Genomic DNA, 9,835 nt, shown 5'->3' with positions numbered 1-9,835 from the left:
TTCATCTCATGGCACACATAAACTAATTACCAAAATTCTGCAGCACACCAAAAAATATATTACATTTTCAGCTGATCTGGCAAAAAAAATAGGGGTAATTTTTATTCATTCACACTCGATGGCTATTGTTGTGTTGGCTGTTGTCATTTTTTTTTATTTGACAATCTAAGGGAAAAGAGGTCAGTGCCCCTGACTAAATAATCAGGTAGTGCATGTTTTAAAAAGCCTTGTGGTACACTGGCTGAAAATCGCTGCCCTAGAGTTCCGAACGGAGAAAAAGTTTCGGGAAAAATCATACCCCAAATCTATATTACAGGTGGGTATGGTTTCTGAAGTCATACTATCTACATGATATGAGAATTACAAGGTGAGAATTTAATGTAAATACTGGTTCCAGATCCATTCTCAAGCTGTGGATTTGGAAAAAGCAAACATCAAAAGAAGATATCAAACCATTGAACAGGGACTGAGCATATGGACATCTCATAGAAAACAGCCACAGTGAAGACGAATTCACGTTCCTAAATTACAAACATACAAGGACATATGATGAAGGAGAGTCATGAAATGCAACAAAGAGAGTTAGAAATAATGGAACAATCCAAAAGTGTCTTTAACAATGATGTTCAAAATATTAAAACAATGCAAGAAAGGTTTAAAAAGCATAATGAATAAAATAATTTGACTACAGGAAAAAGAAATAGAGATTTTTAACAAAACAGTAAACATCTGGAGATTTAAAAATATAGCTACTATAATTATAAACTCAATGAGCAAATTTAAACTCTAGAATCCAAATAGTTGGAGAGGAAATTAGCAAACTGGAAGATATCACACATAGTAAAGCCATAAATTTATGAAAAATATGAGAAGTTAAGGGTTAGTTTCTTTTAATAGTTCCAGAAAAAAAATTATAGAAAGAAGAGGTTAGAGGCAATATTTGAAGAGATTACGCTGAAAATTTTCCAGATTTGAAGAAAGACATGATTAAAGCAGCACAGTAAATACTGTGGGTTAAATGAAGACAATCCACACTCAGACAAGATAGAACAGTAAAGAGAAGAAAAACTCTTAAAAGCAACTAGAAGAAAAAAAATACATATATCATAGGCAACACGATTGGCATTTCTGGGGATGTGTCAATTTGTAAATTTGCAATTTCTATGCATTCAATTGTTATAGTGTCTTTCAAATTCTAATACTGCTTCTGTGATCTTTCCATACCACATAAAGTATCAGTGTAATATCGTCATGTATATCTCATTATTGAATCAACTCTTTGTACATTTCTACAACCCTCTCCCCCAACTTATTTCTTTTTTGTCCCATAACTGAAACTCCAATTGCTGATTAATGTGCACAGGATTATATAGCATTTGAGAAGAAAAATTCTTTTGTGGGCATCAATTATTTGATTGTTAACATAACTAGAACATTTTCCCATCACTGTTGTGTGAGTTAATAATTGCAAGTCCAGGTAATGGACAACTGAATGAGTTTAGATTTAAAATTGGCCATCAAGAGAATTGGATACTTTCTTGTACCTAATTTACCTGCAGGGCATGTGACCTTCACTTACTTTGCGTGCATCTACAACTATGGTTAATCATACAACATATTTCCCTATTTAATTTATAAGAGTACAGAGAGGAGTTCAAATTAAGGAGTGGCTGACACAACCGTGATTGTGAATAAGTTTTTGAAAATGCATGCAATGTTAGGAAACTGGAGCGATACATAAACAAATGTCCCAATAGCTGTACAAGAAAGAACATCACACAGATGCACTCTTATGTGCCATCGGTGAAGTCCTTCAAAATCAGAGTTGCACAAACAGGCCAGACATTTGCAAAGCAAATGTATATATGAGGAAGACTTGAGCACTGAAAGAAAAAACAGAAAGATCATTGTGGTCTAAGAAAGTCTTTTATTGATAAGTGCCCTAAATCCAGAAGAGTATATGATGGTATGGACTAGCCCATCTGGGACCAGAACTATCTGTGACAAAGTAAAGAGGAATCTCAAATGAACTGAATATTTCCTGACTCACACTGCCTATGACTTACACGGGTTCCATAGTGACCCCCTTACTTCAGCAAGGTAGTGTGATATTGTGATTTATAGTAAGTATATATTTGGTATTTGCCCCCAGTTCCTTTGTGAAACAGAGCTCCTAAAACCCTTGGGATTACTTACATGATGAAAGTCATAAAGATATCTTTTGTTATGTCAATGAAATGGTTTTTGCAAAGCTCCTAAATCACCTAAGGGTGGAGGTCAGCGCCAATTGAACCAATTACATGATTACAGGGCCCTCAGTTCAATTCCTTGACCTTGGAGAGGGGAAAAGGGGCTGGAGATTGAGTTCAATAACCAACGGTTTAATCAGCCATGTCTTATGTAATGAGGGTCCATAAAAAACCCAAAGGACTGTCCTGGAGAGCTTCAGAATGGCCTATCAGAAGGCACAGAATGTCCGAGCCTGTTCTCCTTGTCCTATGCCTCTCTTCCATCTGGCTGTTCCCAAGTTACAGACTTTTATTCAAAAACTGTACGCTAGTAAGTAAAATGTTTCTCTGAGTTCTGTGAGCCGCTCTAGCAAGTTAATCAAACCCAAGGATGGGGTCCTGGGAACCTCCCCTCTATAGCTGGTGGTCTGTCAGAAGCACAGGTAATTCATTACCTGGACTTGGATTTGACATCTGATTGCGGTGACAGTGGTGGGGAGGGGGGACAGTCCTATGCGACTGAACCCTTAACCTATAAAATCCGGTGCTATCTCCAGGTTGACAGTGTAAGAATGGAGTTGAATTGTAGGACATCTGGCTGGTGTCCAAGAATTGCTTGGTGGCGTCAGGGGGGAAAATCCACATTTCAGGTTTGGGTGCCAGAATCTCAACTGGTCATTCTCAACAGTCTCTCATTAGGGAAGTTTGATAGATTCTATTTTCAAAATTAAAAGCAAATGCATCTACTCTTTTTGTTGTTGTTGTTAATTTGGTTTTTTTTTAACTTTATTATTACTGTTGAAACTATTACAGATGTCCCGATTTCCCCTTCCTTTGTCCACCTCCACCTAGGCCACACCCCCCTTCCCTCTGGCCATCACCACGCTGTCGTCTGTGTCTACAGGTTATGCATACATGTTCTTTCACTAATCCCTTCACCCTCTTTCATCCAGTACCACCCTCCCCCGCCCTTGACGACTATAAGTCTGCTCCATGTACCCACACCTCTATTTCTATTCTGTTTGTCATTTTGTTCATTAGATTCCACATATAAGTGAGATCATATGGTATTTGTCTTTCTATGACTGGCTTATTTCACTTAGCATAATAATCTCCAGGTGCATCCATACTGTTGCAAAAGGTAAGATTTCCTTCCTTTTTTATAGGTGCATAGTATTCCATTGTATAAATGTACCACACCTTTTTTTATCCACACATCTACTAATGGGCACTTGGGCTGTTGTAATAACACTGCTATGAATATAGGGGTGCATATATCCTTTTGAATTGGTGTTTCTGGATTCTTAGGATATATTTCAAGAAGTGGGCTCACTGGGTCAAAAGGCCGTTGCGTTTTTAATTTTTTGAGAAAACTCCAATACTGTTTTTCATGGTGGCTGCACAAACTGTCTTCCCACCAACAGTAAATGAGGGCTCCCTTTCCTCCACATTCTTGTCAGCACTTGTTTCATTCCCTCTTATCACTCTGTTACCACCTCTGTTAAGCCTCCATCATCTCTCATCAAGACCAGCTATTCACTGGTCTCCCATTTTCCTCCACTCTGTACTTTTGCTACACAACGGCCAGAAAGACCTTTCAAGTGGACCTCCTTATCTCTGCACTAAAAATCCTCCAAAGGCTTTCTTCAATATACTTGAGATATAAACCAAATTACTTACATGACCCACGCAGTCTTCATGATCTGGCCCTTGCCTCCATCACTATTTCATGATATACCACTTGCCACCTCATTTCTGCACACCAGCTCCCTTTCAATTCCTCAAACCCACCCAATTACTTCCTGCCTCAGGCCATTGTACTTGTTGTTCCCTCTACGTAAAATCTTTTTCTCCTCATACTTTACCCAGCTAATCCATTTATCCTTCAGATGATAGGTTGAATGTCACTTTGTCAGAAAGATCTCTCTGGCTCTCTAATTTAAATTGGAGCTCCCAGTGCGTTACTCACTTAAGCCTATCAATTAAAGCCAAACTCTTTAACTGTTTAGTTACAGCTTTAATCACCTAAGCCTATCAATTAAAGCTAAACACTAACACCTGAGTTCTCCTAGCATCTCCCCCTGTTAGTTTTTGATTTTGGTGTTTTAAAATATTTTATTTATTTATTTGTTTGTTTTTTAGAGAGAGGGGGAGGGAGGGAGAAACGAGGGGAGAGAAACATTGATGTGTGAGAGATACATCAGTTGGCTGTCTCTTGCACACCCTCAGCTGGGTAACTGGGGGTAACTGACCCGCAACCCAGGCATGTGCCCTGGCTGGGAATTGAACTGGTGACCTTTTGGTTCACAGGCTGGCACTCAATCCACTGAACCACACTAGCCAGGGCTCTGGCTATTAGTTTTAATTATCTTATTTCTATAAGGTTAGTTTACAAACTAAAACAACATATGATACAACAGCTACACAATTTTGGAAGAATGGCAGGCTTCCGCCTCAGAGATCATCCCCTAACGAACATCCAAAGAAGAATAAGCCAGCCACCCTCTACCAGACCAGCCTGATCCCAGGCTGCACTCGGAGTTCCTTCCCGTCCAAAATATCATCTGCTGGGAAACTCAGACAGTTGCAGCACAATCATTCAGGCATCCTCAAGGAAGAAAGAGCCTGACAGCCAAGATCCCGACAAGCCCCCAAGCCTGAGAGCCAGCCCTCTTTTATTTCAAATCTTCTAGCCCACAATTCCATGCATTCTGGAGGCATTCAGATTCTCAGCTAAACCCACCTTACTTAAACTGGGATTGCTTCAGCAAACTCCTCCTACAGCCCCTCCCTACTTCTCCCCAGTGATCTTACAAGATCTCTCTGTATCACTTTCACTTCAAGGAAGCACTTTACCGCTTTTCTTTCACATATCCAAATTAACAGTATCACTATACTTGTGCTTTGGGGCCATTAATAAAATGAGGATTACCTGAACACAAGTACTCTGGTACCAGTGTTACCAAACAGAAAGTGAGGTGCTGCTGCCTGCTGCCTCTAGGCAAAATTCTAGAGGCAGAGGTTTGGTGAAAAAGGAAAGGAGTCCTTATTCAAAAGCTACACAGTTTTGGAATCACAGCTTTCCACATGCATTAGTCATTTAAGCCTATTACCTAAGGCTGAAATCTTTCACTCGAGTTCCAGCTTTAATTATTAAGCCTATCAATAAAGGCTAAAAATCTTTAACTCTTGAGTTCCCCTATCATTTCCCCTGTTAGTTTTTAATTATCGTATTTCATTAAGGTTAGTTTACAAACTCAACATAAGACACAAAAGCTATGCAATTTTGTAAGAATGGCAGGCTTCTTCCTCAGAGCCTGTCCCCTCTAGAACACCGAAAGAAAAATAGCCCTGCCACCCTCTGCCAGGCAAGGCCAGTCCTAGGCTGGGCCTGGAGTTCCTTCTCCCATGTCATATCCTGTCCTTTGGGAAATGCAGGGGGCTGTACCACAATCATCCAGGAATCCTCAAGGAAAAGAAAGCAAGCCAGTCTTTGCCTTCCTCTAGTTTAAACCTTCTGGCCCATAATTCTATGCTCATTAATCCCATCCTAGACTGCTCACTATTGCCTGGAGCAACCTCCTCCTAAGGTCCCTCCCTATTCCTCCCCAGTAATCTGATCAGATCTCTCTGTATCACCAGGACAGTCAATTTGATACCAAAATGGCTAAGTGACCAATGAAGGAGAGCATGTAGAGCGTGAATACATGGATAAAGGGATGGTTCACATCCCAGGTGGGCAGAGTGGCACATCGGGAGATTTCATTACACTACTCAGAATGGCCTGCAATTGAAAAATTATGAATTGTTTATCTTTGGAATTTTCCATTTAATATTTTCAGACCAAATCTGAATGGAAAACAAACCTGTACATAAGGCGCGGGGGGCGGGGGGGGGGGCTACTGTATTGCGGCTTCTACAAGGCTTTCCCTAATGTCCATGAATTCATTCACTTGTGTTTTCAGACTTGTGGTCTAAATGGTAAAAATTTTAAGGATTTCTTCCTTCAGAATGTAGTCTAATTTTTCTTTAATGTTTTTCATCATGTCACTCATTTACAATTCACGATCCCAAAAAAGTATTTGAAACAACTAGCAAAGGACAAAGGGCATTTCTTTTTACTTCTGGGTCAGTGAAGTTACTAGATCCAGATAATCATTAAATAACTTAAAAATATAACTTTCCAGAATGTTTTCCCTAAAATAATTTTGGGCAACTCAATTCCAGTCAGAACAGGTAGTTTCTTTGAAAGCCCTTCAGACTCATTCTATTGCCATTTCGGCCACAGTACAACTGCAGGATTTAGAAGGCCAGGTCTGTGGGGCTCGGGCACTCACCAGTTCCCGTTTGACCAGGTCCGTTTTGTCCAGTTCCGCTTTGTCGCGGCCTTCCCACGCCTTCCAGAGGTCCCACCTCCGTGGGACTAGAGGGATTGAGGAGCGCTTCCCGCCCACGCCACGCCCACGCCTCTGCCTCAGCTCGGGCCGCTGCCCTGGCCTTAGTCCCAGCGACAGGGCCCCTGGGTGGGCGCGTGCGCGCAGGCGTGTTCCAATCCTTACGCCTGATGGCAGGGATTTTGGTGAGCGCCGATCCCCGTGTTCGGCTCCGGGCGTTTCTGGTGTTAGCTGGCTCATCTGGGAGGACATATTGCAAACCTCCAGATGTTGGTCTGTGGGATTCAGGAGGAGCTGAGTTCTCTATTCTTTCATTGATAAACCACTCTTCCAGACTGCTCTCCTACCATCCACTATCCTCCTGTCTACTTTACTCCTCAATCTGGATTTTGGCAAACCTTTCCCCAAAAAAGACAATACAGAGCAATGCCAAACACCGAAAATTTGTCAAGGAGTGATGGCTTTTGGAAAGGAGAGGCTTTCTGAATAAGAAACAGCCCTTAGCTAATGTGCCTAAATCGTATTCAGAAACTGCCAAGAAAGGGGACGCTCCTCAAATGGACGACACTTTGAAAATCCTTCTGCCTCCCAAAAAGGAGACTGCTGCCACCAGCAGTGGGTCAGAGCAGCCGCTTCTGGACAAGAAAGCTTCTGTGTCTTGGCACACTCCCACCCCTTCACAGAAGGCTGGTTCTGTTGTAGCTAAAGTAGGTTTGCTGAGGGCGTTCCAGCGTGCCCTTCCAAAGATTAAGAGCCACCCAACTTGCCACCAGAAGAAGGGCCCCCAAAAGAACTCTCCTCAGAAGAATATCCCACAGAACTCCACCCCGGCTCATTCAGAGAATAAATGGACTGGAATATGCCAGATGATGCCAACGAAGATGGTGGCAATTGATTGTGAGAGGGTGGACACAGGACCTAAGGAGTATGTTAGCTCCTTGGCTTGATGTAGGATCATCAGCTACAACGGAGATGTGCTCTTTGGTGAGTACATCCTTCCCCCGCCACATTGTGGACTACCACACCAGATGGAGGGGTATCTGCCAGCACCACATGGTGACTGCTACACCCGTCAAGGTTGCACAGGACCAGATCTTGAAGATACAGGGAAGATAGTGGTGAGACATGCCATCCACAACTACTTCAAAGCTCTTCGATATTTTCACCCCGAGACTCTCACCTGTGACACCTCCTCTATTCCCCCTCTCAACCAGAAGATCAACTGCCCAGAGAATGGTACCATGTCTCTGAAGCATGTCAGCAAGAAGCTGCTGAACTGGGACATCCAGTCTGGAAAAAGTGGATATTCCTCTGTGGAAGATGCTCAGGCCATCATGGAGTTGTACAAGTTGTTTGAAGTTGAATGGGAACATCACCTGGCTCAGAATCCCCCCAAAGATTAGCAGCAGTGGGGACAGCCAAGATGAGAGGAGGCAGAGACAGCACCACACCCATTAGAAATAGGGCAGTGAACCAATGGACGGCCCTACCAGCTCCACACCTTTGGAAACCAGAGTTGCTGAGGAGAAAGAGGCTCCACCCCAGATTTAAGATGTACCGAAATCTCACCTCAGGTGTTGTGCTCTGTGTCTGGTTAAGTGTCCCATGGAAGGAGTAATCTCCACATCAGCACCCAGCCGTATGCTGTTTATCTCTTAAATGGTACTAACTACACTTCCCAGGGTGCTTTGTTCTAGTCAAGCTTTTTGACTTTCAAAGGACAGGGCATACTGGGAAATTCAGTTTCCCAAACTGCCTTATTAGGAGGGTGGCCATATGTCCCATTGTATGCCTTTTGTTCAGCACCCTTTTTACTCTCAAAAGTATCCTGGTTGGATGATAGTTTGTATGACCACATTACATATCAAAGTCTATATTTAGTCTATGTCAGGATATCACCTGTTTTTCTCACCCTGATTTCAAGAGGAGCCATCCCTGGTAAAGTTTAGTTCTCAGGGTTACTAGACCATAGAGGTAAGAGAGTGTGACTTGGAAGTCAACTTTTATGATTTAGGAAAGCATTCTCTTTCTTAAAGCAATAGATGGTTTATTTAACTTAGATCCCACTTGACAGGTTAAAAAATAATTTTACAGTCTTTTACTTTGTTGAACAAAGCCTCTAAAAAACTCAAATTATTCCCTTGATAAATTCTTTTTTTCTTGGTAAATTTTAGTAATGGAAAAAATAAAATAAAAGTCCAGGTTTCCATGTAGTTTTTCCTTATTGCATTTCCTTATCACAGCATAAAAATCTCTGCTGTGTCCTTGGATACAGCTTTCACTCAAATAAAAAATCGACTTAACTGCACTGAGAATGTACAACAATCTCCTGGAAATGGAAAAGGAGGGGTAAGGAATGGTTTTGGGGGCTTAGTCAAGAAGTTTCTCTCAAATTTAAATCCTCAAGTTTATTCTCTAAGACATACTTAGATTTTCACTTTTTTTCCCACTTAAAAAAAACTGGCAAAATATGGTAACATAAAATTTACCATTATGACCATTTTTAAGTGTACAGTTCAGGGGCATTAAGTACATCTGCGTTGTTACACAACCATCACCACCATCCATCCCCAAAACTTTTTTCACCTTGGAAAACTGAAACTCTGTTTCTATTAAACCTGGACAATCAAAAGCTCATTTAGTAGATAATGTTTGTTTGTTTTTTAAGAGTTGGTCCATTCCAACTCTTACATTTCAGTAGCTGGGTAGAAGAATTCATTTACTTCACACCCTCACCAACATTTGGTATTTTCCTTTTTTTTTTTTTTTTTTAACCTCTCTATTCTATTTTGAAATATAAAAACAACTGAAGCAAAGTTTAGATTGCCTTTGGGAATCTTTTAATTTTTGGTTTGGTTCTCTGAATTATTAACCATCTCAGACTTCTACTTTGTCCAGCCACAACATGCAGACTCTGAGTAGTGCGTTTTAGACTTTGCTCTACATTTTTGCCCACTTTGCCCCTCGGATGCCATCCGGTCAAGAAAATAAGGTGTGTGTGTCCAAGGCGGGGGAAAAGTCCTTTGAGTACCGTGGAAGTCAGAGCACCGTGTAGGCGAAATTTATGAGGGCCCTTTTCGGTCAATTTATCTTTACTAGACTCCAATCCACAATCTAGGAGTTCCTGCCCGTCTTCGATTTCCCCACTGCACACCCGGGTCCCCTGAGCCACGGGGAACGCAGAGAACCCCGCGTCTCTTCGACCGGCCAAAA

The 9,835-nt window shown here is 41.6% G+C and overlaps 1 pseudogene; it reads left to right on the top strand.

Annotated features, from left to right (window-relative positions):
* The first annotated feature begins 6,889 nt into the window (after positions 1-6,889).
* On the top strand, positions 6,890-8,025 carry LOC129066840 (interferon-stimulated 20 kDa exonuclease-like 2; annotated as a pseudogene).
* Positions 8,026-9,835: the final 1,810 nt, after the last annotated feature.

This window comes from Pteronotus mesoamericanus, unplaced genomic scaffold (genome assembly GCF_021234165.1).
Source record: "Pteronotus mesoamericanus isolate MK-2021 breed Mesoamerican mustached bat unplaced genomic scaffold, CSHL_Meso_final contig_20, whole genome shotgun sequence".
Classification (NCBI taxonomy): domain Eukaryota; kingdom Metazoa; phylum Chordata; class Mammalia; order Chiroptera; family Mormoopidae; genus Pteronotus; species Pteronotus mesoamericanus.
The sequence above is the reverse complement of the archived record's forward strand: the minus strand, read 5'-3'. Positions and strand labels throughout refer to the sequence as shown.